The sequence below is a fragment of the Vombatus ursinus genome, unplaced genomic scaffold, assembly GCF_900497805.2.
Source record: "Vombatus ursinus unplaced genomic scaffold, bare-nosed wombat genome assembly UNPS02014973.1, whole genome shotgun sequence".
NCBI lineage: Eukaryota > Metazoa > Chordata > Mammalia > Diprotodontia > Vombatidae > Vombatus > Vombatus ursinus.
This window is the reverse complement of record NW_020954751.1, coordinates 2496255-2518161: the sequence shown is the minus strand read 5'-3', so window position 1 is coordinate 2518161 and position 21907 is coordinate 2496255.

Below are 21907 nucleotides of genomic sequence, written 5' to 3'. Positions count from 1 at the left end.
TTTTATTTTTTCTTTTGTGTTTGTGGTAGATTTTAAATTTACTTTTGTTTTATTTTGGCTTGCACCGTTGAAGAGATGAGAACACCGTCTCATTGGTATAAAAAACATTGTGGCTTAATAAAATGAATGTGATAGGGTAGGAGGATGAGGTGTTAGCTTGGTTTTTAAGATCATAGGGTTGATTAGATTTGGAATTTTAGAAATATAGGTTCATAGATGGTATATAACAACATGGGGTGCAGCTACTCAGCTGAAGGGGTGAATCAGAGACTCCACACCAGATCCAATAGACATATAATCCAGCTTTGCACAGCTATTTCTGCTGGTCCAGACTGCTCCACCACAGTCATGGTAATGTATAAGTGAACATGTAAAGACCAAAAAAATCTCAGCTTGAAATGTTAGGAAAGGGATGCCAAAGATTCTGTCTCCCTTACCCAAAGTTTCTCAATGGCTCCCCACCTTCTATTGAATAAAGTCTAGACTCTTTAACTTAACAATCAAAGCCCTTCCCAATCACATGCCAAGCTATGTGCCTACTCCTATTTCATGTTGCTTTCTAATATAGATTTTCTGCTGTAGATACACTGGGGTACTCACTGTCTTCTAAACATGTCTTGAACATTTCTCCATATACATCGTGGTTCCTATCCTTTTGTCCAATGACAATGTCTTCTTACCACCTTATCACCCATTTGTTTCTATTCATCTTTCAATGTTCCATGCCCCAGTTACTGTGGAAAATCTCTGTGACCATCGCAGTAGAAATTGAGCATTCTATGACCTGAGTTCCTAAAGTACTTATTGTCTTCACAACTCTGTGATGCAATGTCTTTTCTCCTGTTGTAGGTGGAAGATTTTTTTTTTTGTTATTTTTGTATGTAAATAGTACTGACTCATGGCTAAACTACCATATGAAATCCTAGGAAGAGATTTATCCCTTTTGGGGAGGAGTGAGAGCCAAACTTCAAATATTTCACAAAGATGGGTTCTTCAGAGGTGAGTTATCAAAATGATGAGGGAAATGAAGACCATACCACATAAGAAGCAGGTGAAGGAACTGAGGATCTAATAATCCAATCCAGAAAATGACTATTTAGTAGCTAAGTGAAAAGCACTATGCTATGAGCTGGCAAAAGAGAGTGAGAGAGAGAGAGAGAGAGATCTTTTATGTAGCACTTTAAGCATATTATCTCATTTGATCCTCATAACAACCTTGTGAAGTAGGCACTATTAATATCCCACCTTACAGATGAGGAAACCAAAGCACTAACCAAGGTTAGATGACTTGCCCAAGGTATCTGAGGAAAGATTCCAACTCAGATCTTCTTGACTCCAAGCCCAGCACTCTATGGACTTTGCCACCTAACTGCTTCCCTGATAATCCTTATCTTCAAGATTATAACCTATATTCTATTATGTAGTCTGGAGAAGAAAAGATCTGTGGAAGACAGGATAGCTGCCTTTAAGTATTTAAAGGGTTGTCACATTCAGGAGATAAATTTGGTTTGCTCTGCCCAGAGTTGTAGTAAAGTTCCTTATGGCCTGATGTATTCAGAGGTGAGAGAATGCCACTAGCCAGGGATGATGTTAAGCATAGGTGTCAAAAGCACCCTCACAACTTTCCAGTACAGCCAAAGCAGATTTAAATCGAATTGGCAAAAGTTTAACAAAATAAGTAAAAATACAGTGTGACATAGATAATGATAATTAGTGGTTCTCTAAGTCAATCTATAGCCTACAGGGATCCATTTCTATTTGAGACTGAAACCACTGGTGTGGAGGGTACAAAGCTAGGTCCAGGTTAGACTATGTGACCCTTGAGTTTCCTTCCATCGCCAAGATTCTTCAGTTCTTTGAGCTGGCAACTAATCCTGGACAGGTAAAAAAAAATGTTTTCTTGACTCAGAGAGTGCCTAACCTAACTAACCTTCAAGTAAGAGAAGCCCAAGGACCAAGGTGCTTTCCCTGTAGCTGGGAATTTATGGAAGTCACCTAAATGGATACAAGGTTTTATAACTCCCAAAATAGAGTCACAAAATTTCAGAGCTGGAGAAAATCTCTGAGACCATAGAATCCAACCCATTTCAATTTAGAAATTCATTCTAAAGTATACCTAACAATGGTTCATCTAACAATCAATTAATTAACATTTATAAAGTGCTTATTATGGGCCAGACATTATTATAGGTGCTAGATATACAAGGAATCTGAGCAAAAGACAGACACCATTAAAACAACTCACTACAAATGAGACAAAGGATAAATTGGAAATAATCAACAAAGGTAAGGCACTAGAATTAAGAGGAAATTGGATGGGCTCCCTGTAGAAGGTAGAATTTTTGCTGGGACTTGAAGGAAGCCATAAAAGCCAAGGGGTGGGGATAAGAATAGGATTCCAAGGACAAGTGAGAGCTAGTGAAATGCCCAGAGTGGGGAGATGGAGTGTCTTGTTTGATGAACCACAATAAGGTCAGTGTCACTAAATTAAAGAGTACTGAGATGAGAGAGTCTTTCATCAGGAAGACTAGAGAAGTGAGGAGGGGAGAGAGGTTATGAAGTGCTTTGAGAATTGCCAAAAAGGATTTTATATCTGATCCTAGAGGTGATAGAGAACCACTTGAATTTATTGAGTATTTGTCTGACAAGGTCAGACTTGTGTTTAAAGAAAATAACTTTGACAATTGAGTGGAGGATGGACTGGAGAGGGAAAAAACATATGACAGGCAGAGCATCCAGATCTAGATGTGAGGTGATGAGGGCCTGAACTAGGGTGGTGGCAGTATCAGAGGAGAGAAGGGGGCATATCCAAGAGATAGTCAAAAGGGCAAAATCATTAGGTTTTGCTTGAAGACCACTAGTGATGAGTAAGTAACTTACAGGGCAGCAGAACATGCCAGTTCTGGACAGCTCTAATTGTTAGGAGATTTTTGTTTGCTTGTTATTTTTGTTTGTTTGTTTGTTTGTTTCTCCTTGTCATCAAGCCTAAATTTATCAATTTTCAGCTTTTATCTATTACTCCTAGTTCTGCCGTTGGGTGCAGAAGAACAACCCTACTCTCTTCTCCACAGGACATCCCTTCAACTACCTGAAGACAGCTGTCATGTCCCAACTGAGTCTTCTCTTCTCCAGGTTAAATATCGCCAGTTACTTCTGAGGATCCTCATATGGCATTAACTTGGGACCTTTGACCATACCAATAGCCTCTGCTAGTAATGCTTCAGTCTGTCACTGTTCTCCCTATGCTCTCTGTGATGTCATCCTCTCACATGGGTTTACTTATCATGTCAATGCTTATAACTCCTTTGCCAAGACCAACCTCTATATATGTTATACCTTGATTTCACTCCTACCTTTTCTATCTTTTCCAGCAGGTTACCTCTCCAATCCTTCCCTTTCTTTAGCTACTCTTCAATCTCTCCCTATGGACTAGTTTTTTATTTCCTTCAAACAAGCCTAAGCCTCATCCAATCTTTAAAAAAAAAAAAAGTTATTTTGTCATCCCCTCAAACTATAATCCTGTATCTCTCTTCTCTTTTCTAAACTCCTAAAAAAAAAGCTAGGTACAGTCATTGCCTCCACTTCAAATTCTCTCCCCTCCTTTTCAAATTTATTTTCCTCAACCTTTCAAAGCCTAACTTCAAACCTCAAAAATCAACTGATTTAAAGTTACCAGTGATCTTTTAACTGTCAAATCTGGTGATCTATTTTCTGTCTGCAGTCCTCTCTCTCCCTAAACAACTTCATGTGTAATTTGCATTTATCATGAGGAAAAGTAATATTATGCTCTATTATTGAATAACAAATATTACTCTGTGATCCATCCTTTTTCTCATTTTGTCAGACCCTGCTTCTGAAAGGCACCAGTTTCTGAAGGACATGACCAAGTAATGTGATCACTGCCAGCCACTAAGGCATAATAAGTTCATTAAAAAGGTTGGGCTAGGCCCCTCCCAAGTGGGACCCTTGGTTCTTTTTGACCCATGGACAGAGAACTAACTTGAGCTAGGCCCTACAAAGGGAACAAGTCTTCTGCCTTCACTTTCCAACCAAAGTTAGGGTGGATTTGGGAAATCTGATTAAAATTAATTTTTTGCTTGTTTTTCTCGTTAATGTTGCTGGAGGCAGCTAGGTCTCATAAAGCAACTAGCATTCCCTAAATATCAGAGAAGAGCATAATCAGCCACATCTGAAGGCCAGCCCACTTTCCCCAGCTGAAGACTAATTCTATCATCCTGTCCCATCCCCCACAATGAAGTAATAGGGAGGAACTGAGAACTCTTAACTGCCTCCTCATTAAAATGTCTACCAATCAGAATAGCCTTGCCCTTTCCAGGGGAAGTCCCTATGATGTACTGTCAGACCAATCAGAAGGAAGACACATCTAGGTTTAAAAGGCCCTGTCAGCCCTCACTCCAAGTCTTTTGGCATACATAGGACCATGCCATTGATCCCTTTATTATCCAATTACATGCCTCTGTTAATAAATTATATCTTGTGCAGAGAAATGCCTCAGTTTACCTTTTTGTTAAATTTTACTCATGACAATTGTTCATACCTATCGATATGCATGTTTTCTCCCCAACACAATGTCCTTGAGAGCACGGACTGTTTCATTTTTGTCTTTGTATGACTATGGCTTAGCATAGTGCCTGTACTTAATAAATATTAATTGATTAATTTATTGAAATCTTAAATTACGTAATCTGCTCAGAGTTCTGGGGAAAGGACTTTAAAATAGCATAGACATTTTGAGTCATATGGGCAGGCTTTTGCTAGGCAGAGATGCTAATTAGAGGTGGGAGATCTGAGCTGAATTCACCAATAAAGAAAAAAGTCATTTTATCTACACTCAAGAATGCTGCTTCATGTGTCAGGAGCAAGGAAATACTGACATGTTGTTGCTAGCCAGGTTTAAATTTAAAAACATATAACCCTGGACTAGACAGTAATACAGAAAGATGAACTGAGAATTGATTGAATGGCCAGTTGCAAGGGGAAGTCATTAATGATTCACTTCAATTTAGGAGGTTTCTAGTGGAATGATACTTGGTCTTGTGCTAATTAGCATTTTTACCAATGACTTGGATAAAGGCATATTTGTCTGATTTTCTGATGACAAAAAACTGAGAGGGATAGGTCTGGGGAATGATCTTAATATGTTAGGACATTGGGTTGAAATAACTGACATAAAGTGTAAGAGGAATAAATGCAAAGTCTTATTCTTAAGTTTGAAATAAATTAGTTTAGGGAGTCATGGCCAAACAAAAATTAACCTGAAAAAAAAAAAGATCTAAGAGCTTTGACAGACTTCAAACTCAACGTGAGCCAACAGTGTAATACAGCAGTCAAGAAATCTAATGCAATATTAAATTGCATTAACAAAGTGTGTGGGAGTAATGTTGTACTTATGATCAAACAGTTGCAAAGGCTGTGAACCAGATTAAAATATAGGTGGGAAATGTTTACTAAAAGAAATAAGTACAGTCCAATGTAGATGATATCAAAGTGTTGTTTTCTACACATGTGGCCCCATCAATCCTTTTCTATTTGATTTTGACACCATTTTACTACCCTTCTCAGACTACATCTGAAGTATTGTATTTAGTTCTGGGTGCCACATTTTAGGAAGGATACTGGTAAGTCAGAAAACAACCCACATAGGGCAATAAGAATTAAAAGGACTTTGATCTTCTGCCATAAGGAGAACCAATTGAGGAAACTTGGGATGTTTAGCCTAAAGAAGAGAGGACTAATAGGGAGAAGTGATGGCCTTATTCAAGTACTTGAAAGACTATTGTGTGGGAAAAGGCTATTGTGTAGATTTTTTCTACTTGGTCCCAAGGTACATAAATAGCAATAACATGTGGAAGTTTCAAAGTGGCAATTTTAGTTTGTCTATATAGGAAAAAAAATATTCTAACAAATAGATCCAGGATCATTGATACCATGGACCAAAAGGGTTTGACTCAAGGCATTGATATCCAGAGTCAGTGCTTCCTTCCCAATGAAACCCTTATTCTAGCATCTAACTTCCTTGTCTTTCCCTGACCATCCACTGTAGCCTCAAAGCCTCCAGTCCATCCCTGTAAATGTAGTGTAATTTCTCTGGTTCTCTTAAACAGATAATACTCGCTTATTGTAAAACTATTCCTAAGGTGGATCTGAGACTATCTGGAACTGTGTGCACAGTTCAACTCTTTTTACCTCTGGTAGAAAAATGACCATTTGCAAATTGCATTAGAGCCGGAATGTATCGCCTCTAGAAGTAGTGAGTTCTCTCTTACCAAAAGTCTTCCAACACATGTTGAATGAACACTTGTCATGTATGTTATAGAGGTGGGGAGTTTTTGTTCAGTATGAGTTGAACTAGATAGATAAAGCATTTAATAATGAATTATAATATAATTCATAATTCATAAATTCCTACTTATGAATAATTCATAAATAATGAATTAGAAATTGAATAATTTATTCTTTGTCTATAAACTAGACTCTGTGATAGATGAATCCTGAGGTCCCTTCCCACTCTCAGAATGAGATTCTGTGACATCTTCACACTTATGACATGGGATCACCAGTCTAGAGCTGGAAGAGATCTAGTCCATTTCCCACATTTCATGGCGAGGATATTTTCATCAATGGCGGTTGCACGACTTTCCTGAAGTCACAAAAATAATAACTGTCAAAGGCAGAATTTATAATTGGGTCCTCTGACTTAACAGCCACTGTTTTTTTTGCACTGTACAATACTGAATTTAAACATCTTAAGCTTTATTTCCTAGGATTTTTTCTGTTTCATTTTTTCCCCTTTAGTTCCTTAATAAAGTGTTTATTAAGAGTGATTGAGTTGCCACAAGGCTCTTCTTAAAAGCAACAGTATCTACCGTTCTCTGCTCAAGAGGAGTTTGCCACTTACAGAGAAAAGACAACTACTGATAAATAGCTACTTATCAGTATTATCAGTAGCTAATACAAGAAGGGTGGCATGAGGCCTTAAGCTCCATGACAGCAGTGACAGTGTTTTATCTGAGCACTGTATTAGGCCCGCAGCACTGAATATAGTACTTTACACCTAGCTGGTGCTTAATGAATACAAATCATTGAGTTAGATTAGGGGAAAGAGTTTACTCATGACCTGACCAGAGAGTAAGGTTGGGGGAAGGGAAGAAGCAGAAAGTGCTGTTGTTAGACAAGGGACAGAAGGACAGAGAAAATGAAGAAAAGCACTCAGGGTGGGCAATGAGTTTGGAGTTCAGCAGAAAAAGCTTTCAGGATACTTTGTTCCACAATTGACTTGTATTATACTTAGTTATTTGTGTAAGTCCTATTAAACTCTGATCTCCCAAATGGCAGACATTATGCCTCACCTATTTCATCTTAGTATCCTCCAAGACATGTGGAAGATACAGAGTGTGAGTGTGCCTTGTGCACAGTATGTGATCAATGAATGATTACTGAAATGATCTAACTCCCAATTAATTCATGATCTCTTAGTCTTAAGTGTTTTTTGTTTGACTTGGTTTTTAGAGTTCTGTTTTTTGTTTTGTTTTGTTTTATCTCAAAAGTCTCAGAAGGGTCTCTGGGGTTCACTACCTCAATCTTTCTGTTTCTTTCAATCTTGTTTCCCTTCGTTCATGAAGTCCCATCAGACTTCATGTTCAGACATAACTCCTGCGACCCAGACCACGTGGCCAAGGGAGAATGGAGCCTAGCTAGGATTAAGTGTGGGAAATGGCCAGGGGCCATTGGGAGGGCTAGGCTAGGTTAAGGGTAACAGAACAGTGGAAGTGATGCAGTTTAGGGGTTCAGAGGTCCTGGGATCCCAAAATCACAACATGCGGATCTGCCTGAAAGAATCGACCCAATTTGACCTTCTTTCAGCCAAAGACAGGGTTTATTAGAACATTGTCATATTGGGCAGACTCCTAAGGAGTCTGAACATGGGTGAGCAGTGGCTACATTATAAGAATCTAAGCAGTGGCTGGATTTTAGGAATCTGAGCATCTTGATGGAGACAAGATGGACCTTATATACAGAAAGACTATGGGAGGGATCTAGGAGTGGCCAATATGAGGTAATAGAATTCCAGGGACCTGGACCACATGGCCAAAGGAGAATGGAGAAATGGCCTGGGGCCATAGGGAGGTCCACAATGAAAGGCCAGTTGATGGGTTTATAGCCTCAGGGGAATGCCAGAGATTTGGCCACGTGGGAAAGTCCAGTGTTTTTCCTTTCTGGGGCCCAAATCCCAACCCCATCAGAAGGGCTGGGTGGAGTTAGAATGAAACTTTGGGGTAGAATGATTGAGAGAGATGGGAATGAAAAATCAAGTGGTAGGGGATGTGGAATGGAGTTTGGATGATGATACACAGGAGTTCAGAGTCACTGGGATGTGAAAGATATGTACAGATATGAGAATTTTCATTGTGCAGTGGAGAGGACCACTCCCCTACCCTCAAAGGACAAGGGCATCTGGAGAAGGGGAACCTAGAAAGAAAAAAAATTAATCTTTGGATCTCCAGGATCTAGCAAGAGTCTGGCAATTGGTAGGTATTTAATGTTTGCTAACTGACTAATTGAATCTACATTTTTTTTTAAAAATCACAAAAAAAGATTGAAAGATAGAACTAAAAAATATCTTATGGATTAGCACTCTAGACAAGTAGTCAAAATACAACCTAGTTCCAACATCTCCTAGGTGACCCTCAGTTTCCTAATTTGTAGAAATTTGTAAGAGGCAGATTTGGACTTGTGGTAAGGAAAAAAAATATCCTAATAGTGAGAGATCTTCAGAAACAGGGCTGCCTTAGGGAGGAATTATGTCCCCCCTCACTGCAGCACTTCAAACAAAGGCACATGACCAGTGGAAGTTTTTTAAAGAGGATATTTGTTTTCAGGTCTGGTTTGGACTAGTTTGTCAATGAGATCCCATCTAACTCTGAGATTCTGTGAAAGGAATGTCAGGATTCTATTATTTTATTTTATTTTCCACCAAATATCATCTTACCTGTCTCTCACAGAAAAAAAAAAAAAGGTACAGATGTTTATTTGCATAATCATATGAGATAATTAGAAGATTTGGATACTGGCTGCCCAAAGCATCTCTCTGTGTATCAACTCATTAAACAATAAGTAAATCAAAGTGAATTTTATGCAACCTCTGAGTTCGTGATGTACATACTATGTTTTCCAAAACATGAAATTTTCACAGAAACTTTTTTTTTGCTTAATGTCTTTTGAATTCCTTGAAGTATGGGCTGCAAATAATGATTAACATTCAGCTTTTTGAGACAGAACAACAGATAAATCAATGTCATTTTCTTTAAAACCAAGAACTCATGAGAATCAGTGTTAAAGTGATTATTTATTTCTCTCCAATGATCTACAATGGCCTGATCTTTATGATCGATCAGCTGATTGGTCCAGAAGGAATTAAAGACTCTGCCCCCCTCCCAACTCTCAGTTTTTAACCTTTTGTACATATTTTCCCCCTTTTTTCCATTTTTTTTTCCTTTTTGTTCATTTGTTTCTCCTACATCAAGTTAAAAAGCCAGCATCATCAGAGAGGTTTATTGGTGTTTTCTTTTTCGGAGCATTGGAAGAATATAAAAGAAGGTGAATTCATGTAAAGGCATCACTCTGGATTCTATCAATTCTCCATAGATGCTGCTAATCCAGTTAGGTATCCGATGAAAGAACACTGATTAGTGAAGAGAATCTTCAATATGGGTTTATGCAGCCTTTATCCTTTGGGGATCTCATGATTATGTAAATCTTTTCTTTCGACATCAAGGGCTTTGGGCAAATGTTGAACAGCACCAAAATACCAAATGAATTGCTCTCTTCTGAGTATTAGACCATTAACACTTGTGCTTCAAAGAGGGGAAATTGCTTGAAGTAACTACAACGCCTCATAGGAAGCTTTGACCACTAGGATGTAACAGAATATTACTCATATTCCCTCATGCATCTGATTCCATTAAGATGGAGGAAACAGATGTGTTTCTTCTTCACATTGACTACAGAAAAGGATTATAAATTGGGACTATGATAATGTGACTGATTTTGTAATAAATATACCCAAACATGTACATCCAAATGACTCTTTCTCCTTCCAAATAGTCCCTCTGGTAGGCTGAATACTTATTTATAGGCTTATACTTATTACAACAACACTATGATTTCTCATCAAGTCTTGGAACAGAGACAGGATTATCAAAATATGGAATTAGAATTGAAAATGGGCCATACAAGTCATCTAGTCCAATTCCTACCCAAATCATGAATGTGATATACAGTATCCAAAAACACTGATACTCCAGTGGTAAGGTGTTCATTCCCTGAGGTATTCTATTACTTTTTTATTTTTAATGACATTAATTGTTGGGAAGCTTTTCCTTATGTTGAGTTGAAACCAGTGTCCTGGTAATTTCTAGCCATTTATCCCATTTCTATCCTCCTGGATCCATGTTGTTTTTGCTGTTGTTCAGTCATTTCAATCATGTCTGACTCTTTGTGACCCTGTTTGGGATTTTCTTGTCAGAGATACTGGAGGGGTTGGCCTTTTCCTTCTCCAGCTCATTTATCTTCCAGAGAAGGAATTTAGGCAAGCAGGATTAAATGACTTGGCCAGAGTCATATAACTGGTAAGTGTCTGAGGCCAGATTTGAGCTCAGGAAGATGAGTCTTCCTCACTTCAGGCCTGTCACTCTATCTACTGCACCACTTTTGGAGTCAAGAAGAATAATTCTAATCTTTCTTTCAAAATTCTAGCATGCACGATTATATTTATCTGTTAAAATGTTTGCGTTTAAAAATAAATGATTTGGGATTTAGGGATAGGACCCAGGGATTAAAAAAAAGTTGGTAATAGCATTTCAGAAAAAAAGAAGAAACAGAAGAAAGTTATTGAAGCATTTACTAGAATAAGCATTATTTTTTAAAATATAAGAAGCTTTTAGAGAAATAGACAAGCAGGACATCTTTGAAAGCTATATCTATTGCATAATTTTTATTACTCATTTATCTAATAACAATTTACTAATTTATCTAATAATATTTTTATGAGAAAGCAAGTTTTTTATTGTAAAGATTCATTGTTTCACATATAATCCACTTTTTCTGTTCTGAGCAGAGCATAGAACATGGGAATATTCTCTTTTTCATTTTTCTTTTTGATGATTTAAGGTAATTATACTCCCTCAGCACAAAGTAGTTGCTGTAAACTGTTGCTGAATTTCATTTCATTAAATGATCATTACTCTATTTTCTATATTTTCTATAATTAGGCATTGATGAAGGTAAGAGATGCAAATGTGACATAGATTCTCTTCACTCCAGGAGTTTAGAACCTAGTTGGAAAGCAAAGACATCTAAATATGAAACAGGCCAGTGATGATGAAAGGTTTGGTTTGGTTCCTAAAGGAGATGTGGTGTCTTCATAGATGTCTTCATTCTGTAGCATGGGTTTGTACAAAGCATGTGTAAATATTTTTCTTTGCTTCCAGTTGGCTGAGTAGTTCTGGGGAGCCTGCTTCTGGTCACATATGACTCATCACTTAGGAGTTTGCATTGTGGGTGATGAAAACTCCCCTAACTGATTGATGAGCTACAAGAGCTGATAATCCAGTGGGCCTTTTAAAAGAAGAAACAGTTTCTGGCTGGCAATCTCTTAACTGCTGCTCTCTGAGTAAGAATATAGACTTCCAGTGAAGGGTAGAGTAACTTCGGTCTTAGTCAATTAACAAGTATTTTTTAAGCATGCTTGATACTGTACTAAGCTCTGGAAGTAGAAAGGAGGAAAGAAAAAATAGTCCCTGCTCTCAAGGAGCTCACAGTATAATTGGGGATGCAACATGCATACATCTATATACAAACAAGAAACAAGATATATATATGTATATATGTGTGTGTGTGTGTGTGTGTGTGTGTATATGTGTGTGTGTGTATATGTATATAAATATGATAATTTGGAGACATGCTCAGAGGGAAGGCACTAATATTAAGGAAGACTGGGAGGAGCTTCTTGCAGAAAGTAGGACTTTAGTTGAGATTTGAAGAAAGGTGGGGGGGGGAACTAGGAGGGGGAGATAATGAGAGGAAAATTCCAGGTATGAAGGACAGCCAGTGAATACCCTCAGGGTTGAATGTTAGAATGTCTTTTATGAGGAATAGGAAGGGGGAGGTAGCAGGAAGGAAAAAACAAAAACATTTATTAGCTGGATGTCTAGTAGGCATCTTAAGTTAAACAGGTCCAAAACTTAATTTGTTCTCTTTGCCCCAAATCCCTTCCTGCCTTCCCTATTACTGTAGAGGGCAACATCACCCTCCCAGGCCCTGAGGCTCACAACCTAGGAGTCATCCTGGACTCCTCACTATCTCTTACCACCACCTCATAGACAAGCAGTTGTGAAGGCCAGTCAATTTCACCTCTGCAACATCTCTCATATATGCTCCTCTGACATTGACACCAGTTAATTCTAGTGCCTTCCTTCTGTCAATTATTTCATATTTATCATGTATATCATTTGCTTTGTGTGTGTATATATGTATATATGTGTGTGTGCATGTATATATATATATTTTTATATATATACATGCACACACATATATATATACACACACATACACATGCATATATATATTACATATATTTGTTTGGTACTATCTTTTGTCTCTTTTTGTATCTCCAGCACTTAACCTACTTTCTGGCATGTAGTTGTCACTTAAATTTTTATTGATTGACCAGTATAAGTGCTTGCCCAGTGTAGGGCCTTGTGCTAAACACTGGGGATACAAATGCAAACAAAATGGGAAATAGTACCTAATCTCAAGGAGCTTATATACTATTGAGAGGGAAAGAACACACAAAAGGGAGCTGAAAAGGAGGGTAGGGAGAGGGGATCAAGTTATTCGATATGTGGCCATGGTTTTGAAGTCTAGAGACAGTAAGTCTAGAGAGCCAAGAAGAGAATGAAGACAGGCCAGCTTCAGACTCTCCACAAAGTGGAGGCTCACCAATGGGGAAAGCTGGGGCAGGACTTGAGGGGGAATATTCCATAGTGAATAGGCAATAGTGGGGTTTAAATTGTCCCAGGGTGAGGAGACCCCAGGTTCCAAAGGAAGTTTCAGAATAAACCAACAGTATGGGAGCATGGTTTTGAAGTCCAGAAGAAGTCAAAAATTGGGTTGGCAGAAATTATGGTGGTGGAACCTATACTGCAAAGATTTAAGAAGAGTGAGAGGAAAGGAAGAGGAGACACTTACTGGAAATGGCCTTCTCAGGGAGTTTAGATGCAAAACAGAGAAGAGATATAGAACAATAGCTAGAACAGATTGATGGATCAAGCGAGGGATTTTGAGGATGAGGGAGACATGGGTATGTTTGTAGGTAGTAGGAAAGCAGCCAGTAGAAAGGGAAAAGTTGAAGATTAGTGAGAGAGTGGGGATAATAAAGGAAGAAATTTGCTGGAGAAGATGGTGTAGAATAGGAGCACTAAGAATGATATAGATACATAGATATAGCTATACTCACATATTCACGTACATATACATACATACATACATGGATTTACCTTAGCAAGGAGAAGGGCCACCTCTTTGTGTGAAATAATAGTGAAGGAGGAGATATTGAAGGCATTTGAGTGATATGAGATAAGGAACAGGGGATAAGAATGTAATGTTGAATCTATTCATTTGGTGACTAGCATCAGATGAACTTTACCAGGGAAGCTTGTGCTTGGGCCTGTGGCTACCTTTGGTTCTTCTTTGTGTTTATCCTTTCCTGATCTTAGCTTAACAAGTATCCTATGGTGGATACACACACACACACACACACACAAACACACACACACATACATATATAGATATATATATAGAGAGAGAGAGAGAGAACAGAGAGACATTCAGACAGAGACAGAGAGAAAAAGAGAGAGTGACAGAGACAGAGCGACAGAGACAGAGAGACAGACAAAGAACCAGAGAGACAGATACAGAGAGAGACAGACAGAAACAGAGAGACAGAGACAGAAAGAGAGAGACAGAGAGAGAGACAGAGACAGAAACAAAGACAGAACAATGGTGGTGACCTTGTGAACTCCAAACAAAAGTTGATCCTGGAAGGCCACGGGCCTAGTGGTGGCGACAACAATAGCAGTGGCATCTCTGGCTGATTGCAAGAGAAGTTTCTGCATTGAAGAGTTCAGATAGTGCCAAGAAGGGGGAGGGGGCAAGCCTATCTCCTTTTTACCAGCAGACAAGTGCCAGGAGTGGTCAGAAATTGTCCAGTACAGAAGTTAAGTAATAATTTGTGTTATTGCACAGCTGTACTAGGCTTCAAATATTGACATCCCAACTGATTACAACAGTACTTATATGCTATTGCTGAATCTTGTTCAAATCATTCTGCTAATGCATTCCAGGGTCTTTTTCTGCTTAGCATTCTTTTTTTCTGCATAGGAATAAGCTACTTGTTTGATGTTCTATTCATTTTATACATTGAGTGGCTCTTTTCCTACTCCCATTTTTTAAGGAGGACTAGACGTGAGTAAAACAAACAAATAATAACAAACATCATTCCTGGAATGCTGAGATGAGAGGTTGAATAAGTCAATGAGGGTCAGAAAAGGGACCCTCATCTTTCTAATTAAAGAAAGGCTCCCATAGTAACAAGCCTGGTCCAGGACCACAATAAAAGGGTACAAAATAGGGGGAGGAGAGGTCCCCTAGCACCTTTAAAGCCAGCCAAGTGGTGCTTCTATTTTGGAATAAGTTCACACACTCAGAGCTGGAAGAAATTTTTCTGTCCATCTAGCTCCAACCTCTCATTTTATGGATGACGAAGCTGAAGCTAAGATATGTGAAATGCTTTGACCAAAGTCATGCAGGAAGCAAATGAAAGATCCAGGATTTGAACTCATATCTGCTGACTCCAAATCCAGTACTCTGCTCAGTGTACCATACCTCTTAAATCTAAAAAAAAGTATATAATCTCCACAATAAATGGTAAAGTCAAAAATCAAATTAAGGTACTCTGATTCCAAATCTAATACACTTTCTTTAATATCATGTTGTCTCTAGGAGGAATAAAAATAAGAATAAAAGAATATAGGTGTTACTACCACACAACCAATGGTCTTGAAGTCAAAACCCAAGATGAGTGTTGTTGTTCAGTCATGTCCAACTCTTTGTGACCCCATTTGAGGTTTCTTGGAATGCTGGAGTGGTTTCCCATATCCTCCTCCAGTTCATTTTACAGATGAGGAAACTGAGGCAAACAGGGTTAAGTGACTTGCCCAGGGTCACATAGCTAGTGAATGTCTAAGGCCATATTTTAACTTAGGAAGAGTACTCTTCCTGACTCTGGGCTCAGCACTCTATACACTGTGCCACTTAGCTGCCAAGATGAGTGAGCAGATGCTAAAAAAAAAAAATAGCAAGCTACCCTCCCTGAGGTTGTCATTTGACCCAAGTCAACAGTATTCTAGCCTTCTGAAAGAGTGCTTTAGACACAGCAGTTGCTAAATATATGCCTGTTGAATTTAATTGAAAAATAGGACATGAAATTAGTTTGGCATGGCTTGATTTTACTGATCCTGTCCTGGCTCTCTAGTGATTATTTCCTCTTCTATGTGCACACAAATTACCTTTAAATAATTCATTGTAGGTCATAATGGCCATCTTCTTTTCTGTTTAAAAAGTGAAGACAAAATTTCTCCATCTCCAGTCAGGTGGTAGTTCTCATGTTTGGCATAGTTCCTCAGAAGTAACCATCAAATTAACCATACTCCCATAGAGTTCCATGACACACACACCCAAAGTCAAGAACCCCTGACTAAGTCATACAATTTGTAGCTGTTTGAGCTTGACTGAGTCAACTGAGAGTGAGTTACAAAGGAAGGAGAATTGGATTTGAAGTCTGAAAAAAAATGTATTTAAATCCTGACACTTGTTATCTGAGTAACTTTGGGAGATGACTGTATTTCTTTGGGCCTCAGTTTCCTTATCTGCAAAATAGAGGGGTTGGACTTTGCTGATCTCTAAGAATTTAGCTCTTAAACCTAAGTTATTATAAGTAAGGATCAAAGATCTTGGAGCCTTGTTTCTTTACCTATAAAATCAGTCAGTGAATCAATAAACATGTTTAGGCACCTACTATGTTCCAGGCACTATGCTAAGCAGTAGGGATACAAATATTAAAAAAGAAAGATAGACCTTTCCCTCAAGGAGCTTACAATATAATGAGGGAAGCTGAGAATTAGGGATTGTAGGGGAGGGAGGGGCATGATGGATAAGTCCCAAAGTAGTGCAGTCAGATGAGAAATGAGATGTATGAGCTAAGGACTCTCCTTAAATGGAGGTTTGGAATTTATGTCCCCATCCTCCAGAGAAACAGAGAGGATAGTGATAAGGTAGAATACCAAAATAAATATTGTATATGTGTATATATATACATATGTGTGTATATATACACATATATATCTTTATGTCTGTTTATAGTAACAAATATAAAATTAATCTAATAATGTTTGTGGTTCCTCACAAAACTGTTCTGATGAAGGCATTTTGCAAACTTTAAAAAAGAATATAAAAGTGAGTTATTATTATTAATTTTATTATGCAATATTACAGGGAACTGGATGGAAGATTTGAGGCTTTTGACCCACATAAGTTGTTACAATGACAAATGAGATAAAATTGATTACAGGAGAAGGTTTCTCAGAGGAACACACTGTGGTTAAGTCAGGCAGAGAAGGCTTTGATATTCAATGCCCAAAAATAAATGTTGGTTTCTGATAACAGGATCGGTTTCCTGAGCCAACAAATATTATCTCATGTTTACCAAAGATTTGCCTGAATACCCTCCCTGCTCCAGCAGAGAGGGAGCTGAGAGCAAATATTGCTCTCTCTGTTACAGAAAAATCTGAATTTAGTTCAACGGAAATCAATTCAAAAAGCGTTTCTTAAATGACTATTACGTGCTAGGCACTGTGCTGGGATGTAAAGATAAAACTAAAACAGACCCTGCTCTCAAGTTTATGTTTTCACGGAGGGCCACATTTACATGGAATCAGAGGGTTACACATCCATACAAAGTAATTTTTGACAAGAGGAGTGCTAACCAGTGGCAGGATCAGAATAGGCTACTCTTGCTAGAGGTTACACTTGAACTGAGACAGGAACAGAAGGCAGGAATCCAAGACGCAGAAGTGAGGAAGGGGAGCATAACAGGTAACAGAAATTGTCTCTACAAATCACAGAAATGGGTAATGGAATATATTGTATAGGAGATAACAAGTAGGATAGTTGTGCTGGAGTTTAAAGTAAAGGGAGTAACAGGAAATAAGACAGGAGGGATAGGTTGGAGGCATTTTGAAGGGCTTTATTGTTAAATAGGAAAATTTGTATTTTAATAATAATAATAGCATTTATAAAGAGCTTTAAGGATTGCAAAGTGTTTTACAAATTTTATCTCATTTTATCCTTAAAATGACCTTGGGGGATTGATACTGTTATTATCCCCATTTTATAGATGAGGAACCTGAGGCAAACCAAATAAAGTATCTTTCCCATGGTGACATAGCTAATGTTTGAGATCAGATTTAGAATTCAGGTCTTCCTAACTACAAATCTAGGGCTCTATCCATTGAAGCTACTGAAGCTTCTTGAGTGAGAGTAACATAAATCTTCATAAATATCAATTTGACAGCTGTGGGAACAATGGAAGGGAGAGGGAAGAGACTGGAAGTAGGGGGAGTAATTAGGATGTTCTTTAACTAGTCCAGGTGAGAGGTAAGAGCTTGAACTCCAGTGGTAGCCGTGTAACTGTCAAGAAGAGAATGAATTCAAGAAATATTGTGGAGGAAGAATCAACAGTACCCGACAACCACATGAATAAAAGGAGTATAAGTTGAGGGTGACTGAGATATCAAACTTGAGTGACAAAAAGGATGATGGCACGTTCAACAGAAATAGGGAAAATGTCTTCCCTTTGAATGTATGCATCTCCAACTCTCATCACTTTCCTGAAGTAGTCCTGTGTCTCCAAGTGCCTGCTGGATGTCTCCCACCAGATGTTTAACAGGCATTTCAAATTCAACTGGAGCTACTCTTCCCACTCCCTAGTGGGGGTTCCACTGACCAGTTTGATCCACAGAGAATGACTACTGCATGCACTTAAAGCTCCACAGGTTAGCACTGAGGAGTTGAGCTAATGATATAGTTCTCAAGCCCCCACCAGCATGCTTATGATTGTTAATTGATCTCTGTTAGTCAGCCACACTTGGTTAGCTTTTAGAAACAGGTCATTGCTATAGTAGTTGTGTGGGTTTTTTGGCCTTCTTTCTCAAAGAGGACCATGACACCAAGAAAATGACACCATGACTTGCAAGTAAATTGGATTTAATTGAGGGAGGGCTGTGCAAAATCACCAATGGTATAGTTAGAAAATATTTCCCTAAATTGAGAGCATACTCTCTGATAAGTGCATGAAGTCCAAGGGAAAGTGAAATCAAGCTTAATGAATACATGCATGGCAAAGGGGTAACTCATAGCTCCCATTCATGAAGGTACTCATGAAGTTTTCCATAGGTATGTGGCAATTCTTTGTTGGGCTCCTTATAAAGGCTTTCTTCATCGTTCTCAACTTCTGATCTAGTTACTGCCACCAGCTGCTGTTGTCCCAGCAGTGATTCAAGGACACTTGTGAGGAGTACCAAATTCTTCAGTCCCTTTGCCAATGATCACTTGTCTCCTCTCCAAGTGATTGCTTCCCAGGTGTTTACCTGAAGTACTTCCCACCACTAAGCCTCCAGATACTCAAATTTCCTGATTCCAACTGTTCAATGGTTTTGTATTAGCCTTAGAGGAAATGACCAAGTTCTAAAGCCTATCCAAACAGACGTACTATCACATACACATACCTAAGGAACTATCCAGGACATATTCTTGCCTACCACTGTGTGAGAAATGTATCAGGGCATAGCATATCATCACTAACTTAAAGTGAGATGGGATAGTTGTCAAGGTTGACTCTTATTCTTACAAAACACGTATACTACCTGAACTCATTATTTTTTCCTAATGGTACACTTCTCCTAACTCCTCTATTTCTGTCAAAGACACCAAGATTCTTCCAATTGCCCAGGTGAACTCTTCAGTTCACCCCCATATACAATCAGTTGCCAACTTTTATCCATTCTACCCCCACAACATCTTTCAAATCTGTCTCTTCTTACTTATCATAACCACCATAGTTCAAAACCTTAAAACCATGCTCAGACTATAATAATAATCTCCTAATTGGTCTCCACATGTGTAACTTCTTCTCTCTCCTATCTATCCTCCAAATACTATCTATCTATCTACACATATCTACATAAATATGTGTGTTTAAGTACATTTGTATATGTAGGTATATGTGTATATATGTGTATACGTATATGTACACATATATGCACACGTGTGTGTATGTCTATACATGTGTATATGTCTGCATACATATACACACACACATATATATACATATACATAGTCATCAAGTGCAAATCTGACCATCATACTTCCCTGTTCAAAAAGCTTCCATAGCTCTCTATTACTTCTTCAGTAATATTCAATTTCCTCTGTTTGACATTTAAAATCATTCACAATCTCACTCCAACCTATCTTTCCAGACTGATTTCATATTACTCTCTGCCCTTCACCCACAGATAATCTATGTTCCAGACAAAATGTAATAAATCCTATTACCTGTACATAGCATTCTACTTATAATTACTGTCCTTTTGCACAACTGCCCCTTATACCTAAAAAGTTCTCGCTATTCACTTCTATCTCTTAAATCCCTTAGCTCCTTTCAAGGGTCAACTTACATGACATCTTCTATACAAGACCTATCCTGGTCCCACCAACATCTAAAGCCCACCATCACCTACTCTGCATTTACTTTGCATGTTTAGCACAGTGATTATCCAGGCACCACCCAACTGAAACTATGGGGGCTGGCTGGCCACCTGAGACCATCCCCCCACAATACTATGGTATTCTGCCTCAATTCAGAAGGAGAATGACTTCATATTTGGGAAAAGAAGCTCCCCATTTTCTTATTGGCTCATGTTCCCCCTCTGGCTACATGGAGGACAATTTTATATTTGACTCTAGTAAAAAGATTCTCCCCTGAAAGGGGAGGAGTGTAAACAGTTACCCAGAGTGCAAACAAGAACAGATATAGAGTAGGTAATTTTAGTCCCACAGAGAAATAGAATGTTGAGCAATAAATAATCATGGAATGATTAGAAAACAATCAAGACCATCATCATCATCGTCATCATCACCATCACAAATATAATGCTCTCACATCTATAAAGCTCTTTACAAACCTACCTCTACTAGAACAATCAGCTGAGATGCTAACTTTCAAGCCTTGTATTTCTCTGTGAGAGTTCACTAGCCTTTTAAAATTTTTGCCTTCAGTGCCCACAATAGAATCAATGTCAAAGGAGCTCTTTCTTTCTGGTTGATCCTTTCTCTGGAGATAGCTCCTGTGCTTTCTTCCAGTCTTCTTCTGCTACTGATGCCATCACTACTGCTCTGGTAGCCTCTACCCTGCCACTTGTAGCAAAAATAGTAATTAAATATAATTTTTAGCATCCCCCAACTTTAGGGACACACTTTCCCAAAATTACACCCAAAATTTAGGGGGGAAAAGAACACAGAGTATAATGATAATAAGGCACACAAGTAGAAGACTCCTATAGCCAAGGCAATTCACAGCTCTTAAACTGCAAAGACTTAATGGTCTTTCTCTCTTTAGAAGGTCCTCACAGATTATGCTATGAAAGGATAACTTTTCAGCTAAGGATTCATTTCAGTTGGCTGTGAGAATCTCCTCAACAGAATCTGTTGTGGTTCCAGGGAGGAGATGGAAGATTTGCTTCTTCTTAAGAAAAAAAAAAAGCAAATGTATAATTCATTTATTTTTAACATTTTTTTATATTTTGAGTTCCAAATTCTCTCCCTCTCACCCCCTCCCCCACCTACTGAGAAGGCAAGTAAAATATCAATTATACATGTGAAAGAATAAGAAGTATATTTCCAGGTTAGCCATACCACAAAAAAGACAAAAATGTAATAAAATGAGAAAAGTATACTTCAATTTCCAGTGAATACTTCAGTTCTCTCTCTGAAGGCAGAAAACATTTTTTTCATCACGAGTGCTTTGGAATTGTCTTGGATCATTGTGTTGATCAGAGTAACCATGTCTTTCACAGCTGATCATCATTACACATTGCTCTCAATGCGGTGATCCCCCAGTTCTCACTTCACTCTGCATCAGTTCATATAGGTCTTGACATGTTTGGACCAGTTCACAACTCCACCAATAGTTGTTAGTGTACCTATTTTCCATTATCCCCTCCAGCATTTGTTTGTGATGAATGATCATGATTAATCACGTTTACAATGAAAACACTTTATTGGTTACAAGTTTAACTGCAGTAGAGGGTTCATATAAGGATTAGTAATATAAAGCTGGACTAGGGCTACACTGTACAGAGTTTTAAAGACTTTACTGAGGTTTGAATTTTATTCTGCATGAGAGGTATTGACAGATTTAGAGCTGCAGGAGTGATAAGAGCAAGTCTATAATTTTAGGAAGACTATTTTGACAGTATAGAGAACCCAGTGTATAAGAGATCAATGAACAATAAGTCTGAAGTAATGAGATGTCTCTATTCCAATAAGATATACATACATATTTCAAAATCATGCAGTATTTATTTAAAAATGGAACCACAGAAATGATTCTGTTAACTAGGCTCCTGAGCAAGCAGTGCATAAAACAGAAAGATCTACGCTTGTGAAAAGTGTTTGCCATCCTTGTGGAAGATATTCAATACAGAGTTCAAAT